The 24,566-nt window shown below is 41.9% G+C and overlaps 1 pseudogene; it reads right to left on the bottom strand.

The window, feature by feature from the left end:
• Nucleotides 1-267: 267 nt before the first annotated feature.
• The window catches only part of LOC143658429 (transmembrane protein 180 pseudogene), a 35,970-nt pseudogene continuing 11,671 nt past the window's right edge, over nucleotides 268-24,566 (bottom strand).

Here is a 24,566-nt window from a genome sequence, read left to right as displayed (position 1 = left end):
TATCCTCAGACAAGGTTTTAAGGCTCCCCTGTTTTTAACCATCTGGAAACCAACTAGTAAAACAAAGCACAGTGTTCTGCCCTTGCAGTAAGAACTGGATAACATGTGTTCCACTGGAGTTGGCTTCAAATGTGATGACATTCATGGTGGTGTCTATCATAAAAGTCCTGGGGAGCAGGGAGATTCAGACCTGAGCAAGAACATTTGAGTTCTCACTCCGTGCCAGGGACCTAGCCATGCATTTTCAGACATATTCAAATGTAGTCTTCACTCCATTTCTATCAGATATGGGTTATATATCTCCATTCCGGCAATGAAGAGGCAGAGCAGGCCAGGGAGGTGTGGGCCATCTAACAGCATTAGCAGGCTGAGGCCCAGCTTGAGCAGGAAGAGCCCCCGGACCACGGCATAGACCCCCCAGTGCCGGCACAGGGGCAGGAAGAAGTTGTTGAGATGGGGAGAAACGTAGGCGATACCCAACAAGAAGGAGACTGTGGAGAGAGATGTGTGGTCTGACAGTAGATGCTCCAGGAAGAGGGGGAAGAAGTTGCTGTCAAAGTGGCAATGAAAGACCTGCACCATGTCCATGCCGACAAACTACAGGAAGTTCCAGTAGCGTGCCAGCTGCTGGAGGTGCCCAAGATGATGTTGCCTGCTTCTTCACCACCCACGGGTAGCTCCTCTCCACAAAGGCTGTCATCTACAGCCAGGGCTGAGCACCCTGGCTCCTTGCCAGAAGCCTCAACCCTCTGTCTCAGCAACTGCGTGGCCCCCATGAAGCCCAGCTCAGAGTCACAAGCCAGTGCCATGCAGAAGGCACAGAAGGAGAAGTTCTCCTTGTTCCAGAAGGCATAGGAGACAAAGACAGAGAGGGAGCCAGCTACATGGGGTTGAGAGCTGAGCCAGCCAAACAGAGGGTCATTGAGGCTGTTCCAGAGGAGAAACCTGGTCTCTCCAACCCAGAAGGCTGTCTTGTTGATCTTGTACACCGAGACAAGAGTGTCCACCTAGTAGAGCAGGAAAACATTGTGCAGGATGGAGATGAAGAGGGCCAGAGAGCCATAGACCATGGCCGTTGGCAGGCCCAACAACCAAGTCTGGGGCCTGCCCAGCCCCATGGCTGCCAGCCCCCAGCCCTGGCCTCAGCCCTGGGAGTACTGAAGAAGGCTCATGGCCACAGGCAGTCTTGCCATTCTTGTTCTGAAATCTTGGAATGTACACTGAATTGCACGGCAGCAGGGAACCAGGTCTGCTGGGGACTCTTCATTTACCTCATCTAAACTTCCCAACACAGAGGATTAACACCTCTGTTTTCAAGGTGGACAGCTGCCCAATGCCACTCAGCTGGTAAGGAGCATAGCCAGAGTCTGGAGCCAGCACTTTGCAAGACCAGCTCTTTCCACACCACCCCTTGGTGAAATGACTGTTGTCTTGACCATAAGACACAGCACACGGTGGGATGTGGAGTTGGTTGAACAGGGACTCCAGAGACCTAGATCCTTAGCCTGGCTCAGCCTGATACATCATTTCCTGAGCACACAGACAGTGCCTGCCCTGCCCTGGCCTCAGCTCCTGCACGGCTGAAAAGAAAGGTTGACTTAGTTCAGTGCTCCCAGGCATGTGGGGTATGGGCATACAAGAGGACTTTGAGAGCCCAGGGTACATTAATTAGCATTGGCACCCACCAGGAAAAATATAATTCACTTTTAAATTTCTTTCAGTTCTTCTCCTTATCTCAAGACGAACATCTCAAATTGGTTCATTTGTTCGTTCATCCACCCACCCATCCATCCATCCATCCATTCATTCACAAATATTTATTGAGAGTACCAAGAATATGCCAAACACATTCTAAGCAGCGGTGATGAAGCAGGGAACCTGTCAGAAAGGGACCCTGTTCAGAAGGAACTACATTTGTGAGAGGTGGGAGTCAGACAAGAAACAAATGAATAAATAGATTTGAACAATATCATAATGATGTAAGTTTAAAATAGGGTGAGCTACTAACGACAGGTTGGCTGAGGTATAAGAACACGCAATTGGAGTTGAGAAGTTGGAGTAGTTGAGAGGCCCAGATATTGGATGTTGTAGTGACATCCAATGGATGTTGATGTCACCAAGAATGGTGACAGGAATGGGGATAGAGAAGAGAGCGAACTGTGTTACAGCAATCAGTGAATGAGGGACGTGGCCTGGGCACTGGTATAATGATGGGACATGGATCTGTAAATGCCGTAAGGGGTATCTGCTGAGGATCAAGTCTGAGGACAGGAACTTCATTGCACTGGGGGTCTTGGAGGAGGAAGAAGAGTTGGTATGAAAAAGGCAAGGGAGAAGCAAAAACACACACATCTACCCTGAGGCCTTGAACTATACATAGCAGAAAAAGAGAAAGCAAAGCCCCACTAGACAAGGTTGCAGAGAAGTTGCATGGTCTGGGGGTGGAGGGGGAAGGTGAACTCAGAGATGGACCATCCAGATGCCCCTCCAAAGAAGGGCTCGATGTCCCCCTGCTGGGGGGCTTCTTCAGGCCTGCAGAGAACTGCTTCCCTGAAGGGCACAAGCGTCCAGGATGGCCCATGTCCAGTGACTGTTTGCAGTGTTGCTCAAGTAAAAGTGTCTAGCCATTGCAGCCACCTCAGGACATTGCTGATGTGCTCCGTGCCTTTCTGAGCTCCCTGTGGAGTTGGTCAGGATTTGTAGAGCCTGTATTGCAGCTCAACAGCTCCCTCTGGCCTACCCTTTTTCCTCCCACTCCCTTCCACCAGGGTTGATCCCTAATAAAAATCCTACACCCCAAACGCCTTTTCAACCTCTGCTTTTAGAGGCTCCAACTTAGGACACTTAAGGAATAACCAAGATCTGGTGAAGAATGTTCAGGGATGAAGCTCAAGACAGAGGTGTTTGCCGATGACAATCTTTCCTTCCATAGAACACGGTGACTTTGAAGAATAGGACATAGTGGGAGATTGGATCTGATTAGAGGGTTAAGAACTGTGTGATGACCTTGGGAACTGATATTTTGGTAGCAGCAAAGGTAAACATGGATATAAGTCCACAGGTTCTGGCTGCTGAGCCACCAGGCAACATAGATTTCTACCTAACATTTGCTATTTTCTCTTTTGAATAAAGAGAGGGCAGCCTTTTTAGCAGGAATCAGTGTCAAGCTGCTGCAACTCCATACCTTTATTTTATTTCTATAGAATTTATTATTACTGTTACTGTTGTGACTGGAAGCTAGGTTTCTTTTTATGATCATGACATAAGGTTTCCTTTTAAAATAAATTTAAGTTTTTAAAACTGTTAATAAAACCAGTGCAAAAAATTGGAAGATTGTACATAAGTTTAATTAATACCTGCCTTGTAATTTCTTAGGATCTTTCCAACTCGGATATTCCACTTAACAAGCACAAAAATCCAGCACCAGGTGTTTTAAACACCAGTCATGGGGCTCTCCATTCTTAAGCACTGCCACATACCTCGCATGACCGCCCATCCACCGGCAGACAAATGCACGTGGCACACATACACACATGCTCACACACACACTGCTTAGCAAGTCCTAGTCGCCCCCTCTGTCAGTGGAGGCATGGGGAAAGCAATGGTGACAGTAAATCACTCTCAATGCCATGAATTAATCAGGACACCCATCAGCCCTCCTCCTCCCAGCCAGACACACTGTAAACATATGTCGTGGCACCCCAGGTGACAAGGACCCACGGCATTGCCTGAGAGCTCAGTTTGTTTGATAGACTTCTGTGCATGTTGGCCCTTCTTCTCACCTCCCCTCCCCTCACCCCCACCCCAAATTCCTGAACTCCCAGTAACCACAACAGGATCATCTGCTCACTTTTGAATTTCCAATATTGAATGGCTGGGAGAGACACCTTTTAAGTTCTTTAACACCATAATTACTGCAAAAGCCCCCAGCTTCTTGTGGCACAGGCTGTCGTGGAAAATGCCAGCATCCTTATGAGTGTTGTCCCCCTACCTACGGGAATCTGGAACTTGATTTCCTTCAGCTCCACCTCCTTGCCTTCCTCTTGGTTGCATTTCCTTCCCAGGTTCTCTCTTCCTTTGGAGGCATCTAGAACTAGCTTTATGTTCACCTTGGAGAAATTCATTTCTGCTTATCTGTGCATTGAGACGGTTTGTGGGGCAATCCTCAGATTGAAGATTTTTTCCCCCAGCCTGGTTTTGTTGCAGAGGCTCATGTAACGTAGTTGTCACTATTAAGACTGGAATTTATTCATCTAAAACCAGTCATGACTGTAAGGGACAGGGGTGGGGCTGGGGTTATTTTTTGTGAGTAAAGGGAAAGCAAGAGTTGTTTGTTTCTTTCATTCCTTTCCCCCTCATACACAGACCCAGACACTTTTTTCTACATCTATTTTATTGCAGAAGAAGCTAATCACTAAATTAGTTGAAATCTCATGAGCATGCCATTCTTCTCATGGAAAACTGTGGCAACATCCCACTTTAATAGCCCAGTTGTTCTCCAGGCTCCCTTCTCGTGCCCATCACTTCACAACCACCCCCCAAGCACCTCCCCGGCAAGGAACCTTGGGTGGCCCACGGGATACCTTCCAAGGGCACCAGTCTCCATTCTCCACCTTCCAACTGGGGGGGGGGGGGGGCGGTCCTGGTAGAGACCTCCGGCATGCACTCACAGCTTCTTCCAACTCCTACCTCAGTAAGTGGCTTCCTTTAATCTTAATGTGTTTTCTCCAGGCCAGGCATTTTCACATCCATTTGAATCTGCATTCCTTAGGCCACACTAAAATAAGAGTACAAACAACATTTCTTGGCTCTAATTGCATCTGCCCTATGGGAGATCCAGTCCCATCACATTTCTCCTAGACAGCATGGGGAGGTGTCTGGATGATCCAAGAACTTGCTTTCTCAGGCATCCTCACGCACCTGCTGTTTTTGTCTCTCCTATAATATCTTGCTGGTGTGATACTGTCTGTCCTCACAGGTGACCCAAATGCTGGCAACACTTCCCCCATCCCACCCTAATGTTTCCGCCTTGTTTTTGGTTCCTTCTCCTGGTAGAAATTGGCAGCACCTGGCTTATGATACGGACACTCCCAGTGCACCCTGGAGTTTTGTTTTTAATCCTCAGTGCTGACCTTCTCAATCAAACTTGTTGCCTTCCTTCACTGTGATGAGGGTTTTAAAAAAATCAGTTTTATGATTACTTAAGCATGTCCTATAGGGGTTATTTGGCATCTGTTGAATTGTCTTTCGTTTTTAGAATTTTAGTGACACAGAGAAAATCCTTGTTTAGCATTTAGTTTATCTCATTTAATTCTCATGACAACCCTATGAAGCAGATAATATTAACATTGCCATTATACAGATGAGGAAGCTGAATTTTAGTGAAGAAGGACTTGCTCACGTTCACATCCATGGTGTTATTAGTTCCCTAGGGATGCTGCAATGAATGACCACGAACTAGGCAGCTTAAAGAGCAGAAATGCATTCTTTCCCAGTTCTGGGGGCTAGAAGTCCGAAGTCAGGTTGTTGGCAGGGGTGGACTTGCTCTGAATGCTCTAGGGAAGAATCTTTCTTTGCCTCTTCCTATCTTCTGGTGGTTGCCAGCAATTCTTTGGAATAACTTGGCCTGTGGCAGCATAATCTTCATCTCTGCAGCCATCCTTACGTGGCATTTTCCCTGTTTTCTGTCTCTGTCTGTACATAGCATTCTCCTCTCTGTGCTTCTGCGTCCAAATTTGCCTCTTCTGATAAGGACACGAGTCACCGGATTTAGGGGCCACCCTAATTCAGTGTGACCTCATCTTAACTTGATGACATCTGCAAAGACCCTATTTTCAAATAAGGCTAGAGTCAAGGTATCAAGGATTAGTGCTTCAACATATCTTTCTGGGGAACACAAGTCAACCCACAACATGGTGTATTTAGAATTCAAACCCAATTGTAACTTCAGGACCGAAATATTCTCTGTCATCTCATTACAGCATACATTTCCTGCAAAAAATTTTCAATATTTACCCCCATAGAACTCTTATACTTATCAGACTGCTTGTGCTGACTTTTTTTTTTTTTTTGCATGGGCAGACACCGGGAATTGAACCTGGCTCTCTGGCATGGCAGACAAGAATTCTGCCATTGAGCACTTGTGCTGACTTTTGATTCAGAAACATGGACATTGTAAGAACTAGTGTTGGCACTAGTAATTCCTGAAGGTTGTCATGTGCCTCTCTTAGAGGTCCCTGGGCTGGGTTTAAGAAAATCTTCCCCTGATGAGTACTTCCCTGTAACCAAGTTTGTGATTAGGAAGGTAGAGTAATGTTCTAGCTACTTTGTGCTCTATTTCTTACAGAAAAGTGTGGTATGAAATATCTTTGCAGCCAGATTCTAGAAAGAAGTGGCCTTAGCTTGATCTAAAATGCATGTGGTCTGTTTTCTGTCTAAACATCAAAACCATAACCTCTGACATTGAGAATGACAAAAAAAAACCAAAACAGTCTGTGATCCTTTGATCTGTGAAAGTATACTATCTTCATTTTATAGCATTGATGCTGGTGATGCTTGCTTATAAATTAATATATAGTGTTTATACTTGCAGCCGTCATTTGGGAACCTCTGCTCAAAAGGATGCCATTGCCTGGCTGTTTTAAATACACCCAGAACAACTTACATTTTAACTTGAGTATAATCCATTTTTCTGGTGACAGGAATGTGGAATTAAATGCCTAAATTAATACACATCCCTGTTGCCAATATCTATTTTTAGTGTGATTTAGTTGTTGGGGGGAAATGTACTGTTTGAGATTTATCCTGACCTGGAAAATGAAGGAAAAGGCTTAGGTTGCTTTAACAGCACTTCTCAACAATATTCTTAACACACTTGGGATGGAATAGGACTGCTGGTAGAAAGGGTTATCTTGGGGGAAGATGTAGCTCAGAGAGACTCATCCAGATCAGAGATTTCTCTAGCCGTCCAGGAGGAGGGGCTGGAAGCAGACTGGGAGAAGAGGGCTCCAGAGACAGCCCATTCCCTTTGGGAGCTTTGTTCCCAAAATGAGGGCTGGTGGCAAAGGAACAATCCCACAGGATTGATCCAGCCTCTGCAGAAGGAGCTCAAATATATCAGGAGCAGATGAAAGCTGTGTTTGATTCTGGAGCTCGCCTGTGCTGCTGGCCCAGGTGGCATTTTCCATTTAGTACCATTCCATACTTTGCAGGAAAAGCACAGCAGGCTTATAATGCTTGAGTTTTTAAACATTCAGAAGGCTGTGATGCTATAAATAAGCTTCCTGTGTCAGAGATTAAATCAACCAAGATGACTGCCATGCCAACTTTATTTCTGAAACAACGTGTTTTCAATGGAAATCAAAATACATGTTAATCCTTCCCTTCTGACAGGCTAATATGAGCCTGCAAAACTACAGTGGAGACCTACAGAGAGGATGTTAAGTAGCAGAAGCCATGTCTGCATGGCTTATCTGTTGGAGAAGGCTGCAGCCACCCTTCCTTCTGGAAATCTTTAGCCTGAACCTGTGGCTTGGTGCTGCAGAATTGGGACTGAGCTGGGCAGCTTTCATTGGAAAAGGACTTGGCTGTCGTGTTTGGGATAAATCAATGCAGAGACCATGTCTTTAAGATGATTAATAACTAGTTAGTGAATGACTGACATTTTTTTGCCAGTCCAATACTCATTCCTCCTTCTTTTGGTAACAGCATCCTGATTTTCTCTGGGAAACCATCCTTCTCCCACTCTCATTTCCCATGTTCTGAGTGGATGACTCCATTCACCAGCTCCAGAGAGGGTCCTAGGGTTTACCAGTCAGAGCCTTCCATCTCTTTGGCCACGGCAACTGGTTCAGTAGTGGGTTGATGTCTAACGTGGGCAATTGGAAAAAACCCTGGACTTGTCTGGAATTTTTGGGAAAGAAGAATTCTCTTTTTCATTGGTGTTACCAGGCTGGAGTTGCTGAGTTTCACTGTTGCTACCTGATTCTCTGCAATTGAAGCTGGGCTAGAATAAAGCAGAGAGAAGAGACAACGAGAGTCCTTATGACATGGTTTGAGCACCTGGACACAGGCCTACCTGTAATTAGATGTTCCCTGGACTTGTTGCTTACACACATGAATATTATTCTTTTTCATCAAAAGCAAGTTGGATTTCTGTCACTTGAAATTGGAACAGTCCTAATTCAATGGTCCAGCTGGTTAATGCAGTCAAGCTGGTCAATTAAGTGACAAAATGTATACATGGAATTAGCAACCTGTTGCTAGACTGGATTTACTCTAGCTTGGGGAGTTTGGTCTGGCAGCATGGGACAGATTCAGCTCGAGTGGAAGAGGATGGCCATAGGTGCCCCTGCAGCAACTGACAGTGACCTGCAAAGCTGGGGAGGGAGGCTGCCGAGTGATTGCTGAGGAGCAACTCCCGGGAGCTGTCCCGGGATGGAGATGATTTAGAACCCCTGCCTCTAGGAAGAAGTAGACTCTTAAGAAGGGATCCTTAGCCTTTGGGAGTATCTTTAGGGATGTGATAAGTTTATCCTCCCTGTCCTTAGCAAAATTCATGTCTTCTTTCGCAGAGTTATCCATGTAATTATCGGTGCCTCAAAGAGTCACAGAAAAACAGCCACTGGAGGTTCTAGATCACACATTAAGAAGCTGGGAAGATAACTTATCTTTTGTATATTACAAGATCTCTCGTCTTGTTAGTTATACATTTGCTGGTTAAGATTTTTGAGGTCTTATTATGCCCCAGGCACTGTTCTTAATATGTAGTATTTACTTTAATTTTTACAATGACCCTTTGTGGTAGCTGCTATTATCCTAATTTTACAAACGAATATCTGAAATACAAGCTGTGTAGCTTGTTAGAGGTCATATGGCCTATAAGTTGGGCAAAACCCAAACCCAAGTCTAGAAGACACAAGAAGCCACATTGTAAATCACTTCACTGACTTTATAAATTATCCTGCTAATGAGTCGTGAAACCTACCAGTCCATTATGGTTTGAATCTGTAGGTCTAACTTAAATCCATCATGACACAGTTCAAACCCATTGCTTCATACAGGTAATATGGCAATATATTGCTTCAAATCCCAATTAGGCATGTGACTTGTAGTAAGTGATTGAGTATCTGAGACTCATGGAGAGTGTGGTTGAAAAGTTTTATATTGTTTTCCTTTTTTTTTTTTTTAATTTGGGAGAATTACAAAAGGGAAGCATGCTTATAAAAACTCAATACAGAAATAGAAAACAATGCAAAATTCCCCTCAGTGTATTTCTTCCACCCTATTGCACCCCTGTGAGGTAATCAGTTTTAATGGTGGGTGGGCATCTTTCAACCCTTGTCTATTAATTTGCAGTCTTTTCACAACACATATATGCAAAGTTTATTTTTAAACAAAAATGGAATCACATATGTTGGCACCTGCCTATGTCATTCCATATAGATTTACTACACTGTTTTTTTTTAACTTCTTTTATTGTATAATGTAACATACATACAAAGCAAAGAAAGAAAAAGCAGTAGTTTTCAAAGCACGTTTCAAGTAGTTACAGACCAGATCCCAGAGTTTGTCATGGACTACTATACGATCCTCTCACATTTTTTTCTAGCTGCTCTAGAACTTTGGAGGCTAGAAGGAATATATATATATATGTATATATTATCATCACATTTGACATTTTTCCTTTTTTGTGAAAAATAATATATATACAAAAAAGCAATAAATTTCAAAACACACCACAACAATTACTTGTAGAACAGGTGTCAGAGTTTGGTATGGGTTACAAGTTCACAATTTTTGGTTTTTACTTCTAGCTGCTCTAAGATACTAGAGGCTAAAAGAAATACCAATATAATGATTCAGCAACTGCAGTGTTTTGGATGGTTGCATCTAGCCCACAGGTATGGCTGTAAATATTTTGCTTCACCATTTGCTGACTGATGGATGTTTCAGTTGTTTCCAATTTTTTTTTTTTATTATTTCAATCCCTGCTGCAGCAAATACTCTTGTCCCCATATCTTTGCTCACAGGTGTGATGATTTCTAGAAGAAAGATCCCCGAAGTAGAATTGCAGGGCCATACAAACTTTTCTATAATAAAGTCAATGCACAAGAGGCCATTTTTAACATTATTAAAGTGATCCTGTGAAACATCCTAGAGCTTGCTAGGTTTCGTCTGTCTTTAGCATCTCTCTGGCCTGGGGACAATGTGCCTTCTTGGTTACTGTTTGTCATACTCCCACGGTAGCCTTCTTTATATTCGAGATCTATCTGAACCTGCCTTTCCTTGATAGCCCAGGGATTATGTTTATTGTGGCAGATTTGGAGCCAGCTTCCAGAGCCGGGCACACCTCCCCTCTGAGCAATGCTGCCCGCTGCAGACATCAGCTGGGGTCTCGAGCTGGCATTGAACCAGGCAGCAGCTGCCTGTGCCCTCAGAGTTGTCCGTGGCATACGTTGGAAACATCCTGAAGTCACCATCAGTTGAGAGGGCTAGGGCACTTGTAAGCAAGGCTGCCTAAGACCTGAAGTTCCCCACCTAGGGCCTTGGAAAAAACTCATTAATCGGTTCATTCATTTCACAAATATTTTTTGAGCATGCACTCTGAGCCAAGAACTGTTCTAGGAATCAGGGATACAACCGATCACCAAAAACACATAAGGTCCCCCAGTTAAGGTGTCAGTAACAACATGTGAAGTATGTTCTCTACTCCTTAAGCAAATTAGGTTCATGTCTTGCAAAAATATGAAAGTAAGTCAGAAAAGTGCTTTAGCAAACAGAACTAATCAATCCTAGGTGGGGTGAAGACAAATCTTCATTAAAAAAAAATCTACATTGCAATGGTAATGTGACAGATTATGGTGGTAGAAAATTAAATCAAATAATGTTAAGGAATTTGCCCCTATCTCCCCTTCTCCTCCCACCCTGCTCCCCACTGAGTTGTTTCCTCTGGCCCCTGTGGAGGGGACCACTTGATCACTTCCCCCCTGATTGGACCAGGATAGAACTTCTGACTCAAGCTCAGCCAATTAGATTTTCTCCTGGAGAGCTGGCATTGTAACATCAGGACTCTGGTCAGGCTTTTGGGGGGCAGCTTAATAGGGAAACATTAAAAACATGGAACCATGTCCCATCTCATGGACAAATGGAGCAGAGTAAGCCTCATCGCAGAGAGAGAGGGAATGAAACAGGTGGAAGGAAAGAAGCAGAGACGAGAACTGTGAGGTCCCAGAAAGAGATGGAGAGGTGGATCAGGTAGCCCCCTTCCTGGCAGGATTCTCTCTTCAGTTCAGCAGCACTTCTTGTTCTTGTGTTCCTTGAAGCTTCTGAGTCATTCCAACAAATCCTTGTTTTTCTTCTTGAGCTTACATGATGTTTCCTCTTTCCCATAATCATCAACCCATGGTTAAGACAACATCTGCTCCCTCCTCTGAACTACTGAGAAAGAGGACCCAAAGAGGGCCAGAAGAAGAAATGCTTCTTTTTGGTCTGTTCTTAAAGGCTAAACATGATACATTCTTGGAAGATATATTTTGTTGGACTCTGTCTGCCGTTTCTCTGACGGTCTGGTCATTTTGGAAATGTGTTGAACTCCGTCCTCAGGGACTCCCTAAAGAAGGCTCAGCTTGCAGGATGCATGAATCCATTTATTCATCAATTAGGGAGCGGTGGATGCAGACCTGCGTGGGTGGGGTGCTCCATACTGCTCTCTGCTGGTCGGAAATGGGGGACACGGCTCATCCCCTGAAGAAGCCTCCCCAGAAATGTGGCCTCTCCTTGGAGGCTGGTGAGGGCTCCGCAGAGAAACTGACAACTCGGACATGCCAATTTAAACAAATTATAAAAGCTCAAGGTCAGTGAAAAAATGAGGAAATTCCCAAAGAGTTTCTGATCATTGGGTGGGGGTGAGGGGTAGGAACAGCAGGACTGTCTGGAAAAAAAATACTTCCTTTCAATGACTGGGGAATCCCAGAAAGACAAAAACAAGTTCATCTTCTTGCTCTAATTACACTAGCATCCGCATACACACGCACACATTTTAAATTTATTGTTGTATCGCTGTGATAAGAAACACACACATCCATCACAGGAAAACTGGATGAATCGGAATAAAAAAGACTGGCTTTCCAGGCCAGGCAAGTTAACTTTAGTTCAGTTCAGTGTCCCCATGGGAATCTCAGCCAAGATGAATCTCTCCTTTTCCCAGAAGCTTTGAAAGAAATGGAACTTAATAACCTTGATAGAGGAATTTGTCGTGAAAGACACTTTAAAGGACAGAGACGCATCGTCTCCCTTCTCCCAGCCCCCACTGCCTTGTTGCCTGTGGCCCATCCACTGCTATCCATGCTGACAACAAACAAATCTAACCACGCTGCAGGGGGACCCAGTGCAGATGCCGATGCCCCTGAATTCCCATCGCCTCTAGGTCCCCTTTGTGGGTTTTCTCGCTCACACTGGCACTTTGCATACAGTGCTGAGCAGCAGGGCATTAAGGAACAAATCTGGTTTCTTTCTTTGTCTTTATTCCCCCTTCCCTTCCCTTCCCCCACCCCATCCTCTCCTTTAGATCAGTGCCTTCAGCTGTGTATAAATTAAGCGCATTCTTGTGCTTTTGCAGGTCACATCTGGGATATTCCGGGCATCTCTGGTATAAACTCTGAATTTATGAAACCAGTAATTTGCTGCTCCCAGCTTATAATGTGTGACATTGTCACTGTTTGCTTAGAGTTTTTGGTATCTGATGTTCTTAATGTTAAGGTCAATTTTATTGATACTGAACTCCATGCCCTCATTTCTTTCCCCATTGCGTTTTTTCGAGGCGCACACAGAGAGGGTAACTAATCTTAATATCTTGTGTTCACAATTCTATTTAGCATGAAATCAGTAACTGACATATTAATTATAATAATCTGTTAAATATACTTTACCTACATGTTAATTATGGGAGACCATTCTCATTTATTTCTCTGGGTAGCCTATTAATTCAACCCAGATGGTACAGCTTTGTGAGACGGTAACACAGAGCATTTGCAGAATAAATCATGTTGCCAAGATACAGCAGCAAAAACGTTATCACATCTGAATAAGCTTTAGTATGATATAACCATGAAAGAAAACTTACCTATTACTCACAGACCGGAGCTTAGCTAAAACAGGATCAGTATGCCAAATGTTTAAAAAATGTTTTTTGGACATATAATAGTTTCCTCCAAAAGAGTTGATTCTTTATTTAAGCCCAATGCCCCATAAATAATTCTAAAAGGGGGAAATGGAATCCTGACGCAGGGGTTCATGATAAATTGAGGGTGGGGGGGGGGAGGGAGGCAGCTGTGCTTTTCTTGGACGTTCTGATGTCAAGACTGGCGTCATTTGGGGAAGTATTGAAACACCCCTTCCTGCTTCCTCCATTTTCTTGCCTTCCTTTATTCATGTATACTAATAGGCAGAGCCCTGGGCTCCATCTCATGGAGGTTCTCTAATCTGGGCCATGTTTATATTAGGGAGACTGAGTCATATCTGACTTAACCATTGATTTCAATGATGAAGATTGGGATTAATCAATGGGGCTCCAATATCATCTATCTGGGGAAGATCTAACTCCCCTGGCCAGAGAGACTTTCCATTTGGTAATGGGATTCAATGAGTTATTTACTTACTAATTATTTTCATGAAGAACTGCACTAGTTCTTGAGCTCTGTCTTCACAGCATTTCTGATCCAGTGGGCAGGCAATCATAACATGGTGTGTCGAGTACTATCCTTCGGAGCTGTGGCTGCCAGAGCACAGGACCCGGCTTCTCTCACCTTTGTATTCCCCTCAGCCCTGCCGCAGGCCCTTCTTCTCTTCCACCAAGCCCTTCCCGATGTTGCAAGCTTTCATCAAGCTCTGCCTCCTCCGATGTTCATAACTGGTTTCATATTTGAAGACATGCAAGGGTGAGGACCCCTCCTTTGCTTCTTGACTCCTATCAACACTTGTACGGGTGCATCCACCCCTGCTGAGGTGTTTGAGTGCATCACCTAACTTGTCTGGCCTCACTTCTCCCATGATGGACAGCTAGCTTGTAGAAACTTACAAGCTAATAGCCAGCCAACTTATCAATTAGCTTCACCTTGGCTACTTTCCCACATATAAATATAAATATAAACATTGTGAGACTATATTTGGTGATTACTTTTTGCCTGCTCAATCTGAAAACAGCTGCCTCTTCATTCTTCCGCATAGTCCCCTCTCCTTTCCTTCATAGCACTGGCCACAATATGCAAACAGGTTAATTCATTTTTCCTTTTTCAGTCTCCACTGTCTTTTTAAAAATTTTTTATTATAAACAACAAACACATAAACATTCTTGACATACAAACATTCTTGGGATGGTTACACTTAATGGCTTGCAATATCATCACATAGTTGACCTTCCTCACCATAATCATTATCTTTTTAAACATTTGCATCTTTCCAGCAAAAGAAAGAAAAAAGAAAAAACATGCATGCCACACCCCTTACCCTTCTCCTCTCATGACCACCAGTATTTCAATCTACTTAATTTATTTTAACCTTTGTTCCCCCTATTATTTGTTTAATTCTTATCCATATTTTTTACTCATCTGTCCATACCATAGATAAAAGGAGCATCAGACACAAGGTTTTCACAATCACACAGTCACATTGCAAAAGCTTTATCATTATACAGTCATCTTCAAGAAACATGGCTACTGGAACACAGCTCTACATTTTCAGGTACTTCCCTTTAGTCACTCAAAAACACCATAAACTAAAAAGGTGATATCTATACAATGCATAAGAACAACCTACAGGACAACCTCTCGACTCTGTTTGAAATCTCTCAGCCACTGACACTCCACTTTGTCTCATTTCTCTCCTTCCCCTTTTGGTTGAGCTTTTCTTAATCCCTTGAGGCTGCGTTCCAGTTCACTCTAGGATTTCTGTCCCATGTTGCTTGGGAGGTCCACACCCCTGGGAGTCATGTCCCACATAGAGGCAGGGAGGGCAGTGAGTTCACCTGCTGCGTTGGTTTAGCGAGAGAGAGAGCCCACATCTGAGCAAGAAAAAAGGCTCTCTGGGAGTGACTCTTAGGCCTAATTTTAAGTAGACTTAGCCTATCCTTTGCTGGGATAAGTCTCACGGAGGCAAAAAACAAAATAGAGGGCTCGGCCTATTGATTTGGCTGTCCCCACTGTCTGCGAGAATATCAGGAATTTTCTCAAATGAGGAAGTAGAATTTTTCCGCCTTTCTCCCCATTCCCCTAAGGGGACCCTCCAAGTACCTCTTTATTCACTTTTCACATCACTCTGGGATTTATTGGGGCATCACACTAACCTGGACAAACCAATAAAATCTCATGTCCTATTCAAGGTTCCATATACTATAAGGTCAAACAGGTTAATTTTGATTTGCCTGTCCATTTGTGCTTTCTTCTGCCTCTCTCACTGGACTTCATGTTTTGTTGGGATGGAAACCATGTTTGCTTTCCTCATCATTGTATTCTGAGCATGTACCACAGTGCCTGGTACACAGTCAGTGTGCAACAGATAAAAATATCTTGAGTGAATGACTGCATTATTTTTCTAAAATTGAAGGTCCTTAACTCATGGGGCAAGCCCTTGGCTTTCAGAACACATTTCAGATGTGTGCTTTTAAGCTTGGAGGAGGAAATGAAAACTGGAGGTGCAGAGTGGGAACTGTGAAGCAAAAAATATGCCAGTGTCCAGAAAATGGCCTTTTGTACCAATAATTAGAATTTATGTAAATCATTTGCCAGAGGATGAACTTGTCAAGCCAACTGGATTGGTGACTGCCCAGCTGGATGAGGGGAGAGATTTATTTGCAGAGCAAGGAGTGCAGGATAGAGGAGAAATTGGGGGCATCCAAATAGCAATTCTAAGAGGCCTCTGAATTTCGGCATGACATAGTTAGTGTAGAATTGACTTTGAGTTTTAGATTCTGCTTACCTTTGTTTTCTAAGAAATAACCAACCGTCCTTCCATTCTTCCATCCTTCCCTGTTGCCTATCTTCATTTGTTCCTTCATTCATCCATTCTTTCATTCATTCAGCAAATGCTTCTTGAATACAAGAAACATCCTGGTTCTGGATCTTGCTGGAAAGTGACAATTAGAAAAGCGGGTGGGTAAACCTTAAGACACTAAGAGTAAAGAACACCTCTGTATTGAAGGGCCAGGGGCAAGGCCTCGGCAGAAGGTTTCCAATTGAAAGACTGTGTTGAGCCCGTTTTTTGATCCCTGGCTTCTTTTTTGAGAAAGAGAGTGAGAAAGGACTGGGGGCTGACATAGCCACTGAACCCTCTGAAAGCACAGCTGAGCCCCACTCGCTGGATTGAACATCAACCAGAACTCCACATCCACTACATGGTTAAGAGGAACTTCTAGCTGGGGAATATAAAATTGTAAATGGCACAGATAACGTCAGTCTGAGTTACTGTTTTCAGAATGACACAGATGTTAGGATAAGGGAGCATAAATGGAAATTAAAGAGAAACAAATTCAGAACAGATGTCAGGAAGCATTTTTTTTCATGCAGAGAATCACAAATGTGTGGAATGGCCTACCAGGCTCGATTGTTAAGGCAAAGACACAGGGGACATTCGAGAACTGATCAGATGGCATCATGGGGGAATTAAGCAGTAAAAGAGGAAATGAGTGTGCATACGGCGACTGGCTTTCAGCTAATCCAAAGCAATGTCCATGTTCTTATGTTCCTGATGCTTACATACTTACCTTGGATAAACGCACATAATTTCTTTGCTTTTAGTTTTCACAGATTGCACCATTCTCCCAACAGTTATTTTCACATCACAAAGATGACATTGGCAGAGCAGGAGAGATCCCCTTTCCTGCAGGTTTTTCTTTCTTTTCTCTCTCTCTCTATTTTTTTTTTTTTTTTTTTGGAGGGAGAGTGTTGCTTTTCATGGATTGTGCATGGAAAATGAACGTTTAAAATTTATATATCTAACACCAAACAGCAGGTTATCAAAGTAAACCAACCAGCTCTCTGTACCGCCTTTTGGAGCTGGAGTTCTAATTTCCGCCAAGTACGTGATCACCAGGGGGTCCATTGGAGAAGCCTCTAGAGGTTTCCTTGCTTCTGCCCCTCCAGCGAATGGCCTGGGAGCGCCTGAGTTCTTTTAAAATTATCACATGCAGGAAAGAAGGAAGTTAAACTAGTTGTCACCTTTCGACAACTACTTACTGAAAACAATTTGAACCAAGGACCGGGCAACAGGAAATCTGCAGGTCCATGACCCCTTGTTTTTCTTTCCATTCGTGCCTTCAGAGCAGCCCTAGAGAGACTGTGCTCAGGTGCCCCTTTAAGAGTGCATTGTTTGAGAGTATAGCTTATGATAATAGTAAAAGAGAGAGGAAAGCAAAGACTCTATCCCCAAGGGAAGTTGGTTGAGGATAAAAAGTAGAGTAGAACCTCATTAATCTGGACCCTGCTAATTTCAAATGTATGAATAATTTAGACCCACTAGTTGGACTCAAGTTTATCTTTGTACTAGATATGGAAAAAAAGGTTTGCTAAGCAAATAAATAGGTTAAACTAAAATTGAAGGTGGGAGATATATAGCCTACTTAAGAGAACAAATTGTTTTCATGTACTTAATAGAACCATCTGCATGGGAACAATGAATAGGTCAATTATAAGTAAGCCTGATCTATTCATTAATCTCGGTCTGCTGGGTATCCATACTTAGTGAATTTCTGTCGGCATTAGAGAGATCAAATTGAATGGGAGGGGTGGGCCTTGAAATTTTGTATTTAAGGCATTTGGTTGATTTATGCTGCTCTTTCATAATTTACTTTAGATTTATAATGCTCTAAAGACCCCTTGACAACTCTTTCTTGGACCGTATTTATCCCTTTCATCATTTAAAGTTAGGAGGGTAGAAAAATGACCTCACAGAACACAGTCTTGGGTAGTGTTGGCACCAGGGCAAGTAAGGAAAGCTTGTTTTGACAGCTTCCTTGTTACTTTGCAAGAATGGGGATGCTGCATGTTAACAGGTCTGATTCTAGTCCAATTTCTGCTAATAAATACCCATGTGGCTTTAGGAAAGCCACTTATTCTCTCTGGTCCTCAGTTTCCACATTTATAAAAATCAGATAAGATTAATGATATCTAAAGACTATCAACTCAAAAATTCCATTATCCAGTCATCAATTTTCTCTAAGACAATTTCTCATAAGTGAACTATATATATAATTATCATGTTATTTTGCTCATCAAATGATATAGCAAATAAAGTATAAGTATAAGTATAAGCAGTAAGTAAAGAGTCAATAAATAGGAAGACATTATTATAGAATCTTTGCTGTTGCCATATACTGAAAATTAACTCCTTCATCCTCTCCTTTCTGACTTTCTTTTTTCCTTCACCATCTATGGATTTAATAAGATTTTTCCATCAGGTAATATTGGGGCTTTCATCAACCCTGCCCCCTCATCCCAGCTTGTTTAGCCTGCTCTCCTCTCCTCAACATGTTAAACAGAGACACAGAGCAGTGTGTTAAATGCAAGGTGTGGGAACAGAAGCACCCTCTTGTTCAGAGGATCAGTGAGCAGTGAATTGGAACACTGGAGAAGGGGGGAGATAGTTTTCTCTCAATTGGAGATCTTGTTGTCACTTTACTAGACACCCTCAAGCCCTCTAATGAATAAGTTGTGCAGACTTTGATTCTAAAGCAGGAGATGGACATATTTAGCAGCCAGCTGGCATATATTTGGCTTTAGAGTTAAGTTTCATATCAATCTTTGGTCCTGCCAGTCACTGACTCATAAAATAAATTAATCAATTAAATATTGATTTTATGTACCATTTCCATTTAAGTGATTTTCAAATAATGCTTTATCAATGTACACTTAAAACCTTTGCTGCTTAAACAAGTCACCATTTAGCTCTTTACAGTTGTAAGCTCAGAGACCAACACTGAGTTGGACTGCCTTATCTATCATTGGCTGAAGTCGCTATCTCCTTTAATGTGCTTTTGACGCATTAAACCAGTGCTCTATTCTGCTATTGAGAAATTCAGTAGCAGAATAGCTTCAGAGATTTGCTAAAATCATACGTAAATCTCATTGGTATGTACTGTGTACACATAAGGAGTTCTCTACAGAAAATAAGAGTGGAGCCAGGAGAGAAATGTAGCAGGTGCCATGGGTAGATTTTGTGGGGTATGAATTTTTATGTCTTTTTTTTTTTTTTTGCATGGGCAGGCACTGGGAATCGAACCTAGGTCTTCAGCATGGCAGGCAAGAACTCTGCCTGCTAAGCCACTGTGGCCCACCTTGGGGTATGAGTTTTTAATGAGAGCCTCCAGTCCTGCTACATCCTCACAGCAACAGGACACTGCATCCCAAGGACTATTTGGGTGACTTTTATTTAAATGGACTCATTAAGTTTGGAGGGTCAGTTTCTATAGAATCACAAAGTCTGGTTTAAAAAAATGTATTGGTGAGGTCATTTGACATCCTCAAAAACAAATCCAAATGGATTCAATTCTCTGTACATTTGGTACTGTGGCATTTGTCATTTCTAACATTTGTTAGTAAGCCTTATTTTATTTCTGTTTTTCTTGACTGCTTGCCATGTGCTCAATCCTGTGAAAAGTGATGGAAGGGTCACAGAAAAATATTTTGTCCTCCTGCATTTCCAGAAGTTTACACTCTCAGAGAAGCACAAGGCATAGAGACCAAAGATTGCAAATGGTAGATGTGACTTACAGATGCATTTTGCTTGGTGTGTACAGTGATTTACCACCGTAGATAAGCAAATAGATACAATTAAAAACTAAAGTGTGATTTTTTTGCCAACATTTAGAAATCGTGATATTTCACTTGAAAATTGAGACATAAGCCTTCTCTTAAAAAATGTCAAAAGATTTGAAAATGCAGGTCCTGAATTCCCTTATGGCAACAACCAGCTGGATATGAGTAGTTGCTACTTCCTTCAGTGGCCAGTTCATCAGTCCCCACCACTCCCTATTGCATTACTCCAGCCTGACTCACTCAGTTACCTTACCTGTTGTTTTGGGTTGCTAATGCTGATGAAATGCAATATACTAGAAATGGACTGGCTTTTAACAATGAGGATTTACTATCTTACAAGTTTACAATTCTAAGATAGTGAAAATATCCAAATTAAGCCATCAACAGGATGATACCTTCTCTGAAGACTGGTTACTAGTGAGCTTCGGTTCCTCTGTCAGATAGCAAGGCACATGGTGACATCTGCTGGACTTTTCTCTTGGGTTTCATTGCTTCTGTTTTTTGGCTTCAGTGGCTTCTTCTCTTCAGCTCCTCTGGGTGTGTCCTTGTCTCTCAGCTTCTCTCTGGGGCTTTTTTCCATGAGCTTGTCTGGGTTTTCTGTGTGTCCTTTCTTATCTTACAAAGGACTCCCCTACGAGGATTAAAGGCCAACCTTGAATGACGTGGGTTACATCTCAATTGAAATAACCTAACAAAAGACCCCACCTACAATAGTTCTACACCCACAGGAATAGATTATAAGAACATGACCATTTCTGGGATACATACAACACTTCAAACTATCACACCTGTCTTGCTCCAGTATGCAACATTTTTATCTACAGCCTTTGGAACAGATGCATAGCACAAACACACAAATAAAAACACAAGAAGGTATGTAATTCCATGATCAAATGAAAGGTACAGATAAAAACGGTGATCACAAGATCACCAACAAATATTTGCTCTTGTTATCTGAAAATCCCTTTTTGTCATGATGGAGTTTGAAGATGTCTTGAAAAATCACTAATAATTATGAATTGAAAAGTTCAAATGCCTTGAAAAAATAAATGGGAGAAGAATGAATGCTATCTGTGTGATAATGTTGCTCTCTGGCTTTTATTCCCATCTGCTTTCAGAGTAGGAGAAGAGGTAGCATTGCAGCTAGGGATAATTCAGTTTAATGTGTATGGGATTGTCACCACACGAATGGCTACCAGCATGCACATGGCAGAAGAGGCTGAGGCCTTTGGAGGTATAAATATCTGTGTGTCCAGGAAGACTGAGCCAAGGGTAGCCACTGAGTAGACACCTACATTGTTTTCTGACAGTTGATATGATCCCAAGATCAAGCTGTGAGAGATACATTGAGTGGAAGATGTTCAATAGGGTAACATGTATCCAGACTGACAAGTCAGAGGAGGATTAAAAGGAGAAGATGGAAGACCTTAAAGAGCAATTTTAAAAACATGCATTGATGTGATATGATTAGTACATATTGTTAAATTAACTTTATTTATTTGCATATCTAGGCTCTGTCTTAGTTGACAAATATCAGAAGCAACTTAAAAGAAAATAAGAAATACAATAAAAAGGAAAATAAATCAGAGTCATGGGAAATACAGATAAAATCATTGAGAAGTAGAGGAGGGGAACTTCCGGAGAAGATGGTGGCGTAGGGAGCTCTAGGACTCAGTCTTTTCATCAAAACAGCTATGAAGTAGGTTGGAATGGTCTAAAACAACTGTTCTGGGCTCTGGAGACCAGAAGAAGCATCCAGGGCAGAATGGGAGGAAGAGGCTGATGATCTATGGGGAAGAACAGCATGTTGCTCACCATGCACAGCGGCTGCTGGTGCCTATGTCCCCCTTTCAAGTTAAGTCACTGAATAGCATTCTAGAGACAGACAGGGAGATAAAAGTCCTCTTCTCCAAGAATAGGGGTGAACATGTTTGATCATTGATCATGTCTTTTGACTAGCAAATTCAGATCACTGGGTCCTGGCTCTGAGTTGGTGTTTCAACTTACCGAGGACAAAGGCGTCAGCAGTCATTGTTTCAACCCTGCCCAGATAGAGCTGGTGGAGATTTAAAGACAGCACTTTCTGAGAGCTCTGGCAGACAGTTAGCAGAAGGACTGCATTAACTGTGCAGGCCAGGAAAAGCACAGATTTGGAGAGCCATCAAAGAGGTTTGGTGTCCTTTCTGATCCTTTCTGGAGGCACTTTGGAGCTGGTCTGCACCCCTTCGTGGTTTCCTGACCCTACTTTTGTTTGGAAATACTGACTTAGGAAAGTTCTCTCCTGGGTGACCCTCCTCCTAAAATTTGGCCTCTAGACAAAAGCAGCTAGGGACAACAAAAGAAGTGTAAAAACTTATAGCGGTAAAACAATAGCAAACAGAACAGACCAAGATACCTGGAGAAGGAACAGTGGAAGGGAGCTTTCTCTTGGAGGTGAAACAATTGCACAAAAAATTCAATATTAAAAACTGTGCCACATAACCAAGGCAAGAATCAGATGAAGAAGAGGTAAAAAAGTGGATTAGTTATATATGGGCTATTCTGGAGTATAGAATAAGGTGGACTAAACATCAAAGAAGAGCCTTAACCCAAAGCCATCAACAATGAAATGAGAGAGAAACTGACTTTCAGAAATCTTTAAGATAATCAGATAAGCAAATATTTAAAAGCTATAAGGAATGAGAATATATGGCCCAGAGGAGACACAAAATTGGGAGCAAATAATCAAAGATATTCAAACATATCGCTTAGATCAATTCAAGGAAATGAAGGCTATTAAGACAATGTATGTGTATAAAGAAAATTCTAAAGTGTAAAGAGAAACATAACAGAAATTATGGAGATGAAAGGCACACTAGAAGAGATTAAAAATACACTAGAGGCATACAACAGCAGATCTGAACAGGCAGAAGAAAGAATCAGCAAACTAGAAGACTTGACAATTGAAATTTTACAGACAGAAGACAGGCCAGAGAAAATAATAGAAAAAATTGAGCAGTGCCTTAGGGATGTGAATGATAGCATGACATATATGTCATGGATGTCTCAGAAGGAGAAGGGAAGGGAAAAGGGGCAGAAAGAATATTTGAGGAAATAATGGCTGAAAATTTCCTAACTCTTATGAAAGACAAAAGTATATATGTCCATTAGAAGAGCAACATACTGCAAACAGAATAAATCCTAACAGACTTACTCCCAGAGCATACTAATCAGAACGTCAAAAGCCATAGATAAAGAGAGAATCCTGAAAACAGCAAGAAAAAGGTTTTTCCTCACATACAAGGGATCCACAATAAGACTAAGTATCAGTTTCTCATCAGAAACCAATAAAACTGTCCTTCAAAAATAAGGGAGAGTTTAAAACATTCGCAGATGAGCAGAAACAGAGAAAGTTTATCAACAAGAGATCTGCCCTACAAAATATACTAAAGGGAGTCCTGCAGGCTGAAAGGCAAAGTCAGGAGAGAAGGGCTTGGAGGAGAGTGTAAAAATGAAGATTACCAGTAAGGACAACTAAAAGTGTAAAAAGTGAGACAAAAATAAGACATGACATATAGAGCCAAAGGATAAATATTGTTCAAGTAGGTCCAACATTTATAGTAATAAAATGGAATATTAATGAATTAAACTCCCCAGGTTGGCAGAATTGATAAAAAAAAAAAAAAAAGCAATACCCAACTATAGGCTATTTACAAAAGACACCTCAGACTAAAAGATCCCAACAACCTCACAACAACCAAAGCCCAGGAAAAGATGGCTTCACAGGTGAATTCTATCAATCATTCCAAGAAGAATTAAAACCACCTTGTCAAAACTCCACCTTGTCAAGAAAATTGAAGAGGAGGGAACACTACTTAATTCATTCTATGAGATCAAAATCATCCTAGTGCCAAAGCCAGATAAATATAGTACAAGAAAGAAAGATTATAGATCATTTTCTCTTAGGACCCCAAATGCAAATATCCTCAACAAAATATTTGCAATTCTAATTCAACAACACATTTAAAGAATTCTATTCCATGATCAAGTGGGTTTTATCCCAGGTATGCAAAGATGGTTCAAAACAAGAAAATGAATTAATGTAATATACCACATTAAGAAAACTAAGGGGAAAAACCCATAATGTGTTTTTATGGGTTCTTGATTGACACAGAGAAGGTATTTAACAAAATCCAGAACCCTTTCTTGATGAAAATACTTTGAAGGGTAGGAATAGCAGGAAACTCCCTCAACATGATAAAGCACAAATACGAAAACCCACAGTTAATGCTGTACTCAATGGTGAAAGAGTGAGAGCTTTCTCTCTAAGATCTGGAATGAGACAAGGATGCCCACTGTCACTACTGTTATTTAACATTGTACTAGAAGTTCTAGTTAGAGCAGTTAGTCAAGAAAAAGAAAGAAAAGACATCCAAATTGGAAAAGAAAAAATAAAACATTCACTATTTGTAGATCACATGATCCTGTAGATAGAAAGTCCCCCAAAACCTACAACAAAGCTCCTAGAGCTAATAAACAAATTCAGCAAAGTGGCAGGATGCAATATCAACATGTAAAAATCAGTAGTGCTTCTATACACTAGGACTAATCAATTTGAGGAGAAAATTTAAAACTTCCATTTGCAATAGCAGCTAAAAGAATCAAATAACTAGGAATAAATTTAACCAATGATGTCAACGTCATGTACACAGAAAACTACAGAGCACTGCTAAATGAATCAAAGAAAACCTAAATAAATGGAAGGACATTCCATGTTCATGA

Source organism: Tamandua tetradactyla, chromosome 16, assembly GCF_023851605.1.
Source record: "Tamandua tetradactyla isolate mTamTet1 chromosome 16, mTamTet1.pri, whole genome shotgun sequence".
Taxonomy (NCBI): Eukaryota; Metazoa; Chordata; class Mammalia; order Pilosa; family Myrmecophagidae; genus Tamandua; species Tamandua tetradactyla.
The sequence above is the reverse complement of the archived record's forward strand: the minus strand, read 5'-3'. Positions and strand labels throughout refer to the sequence as shown.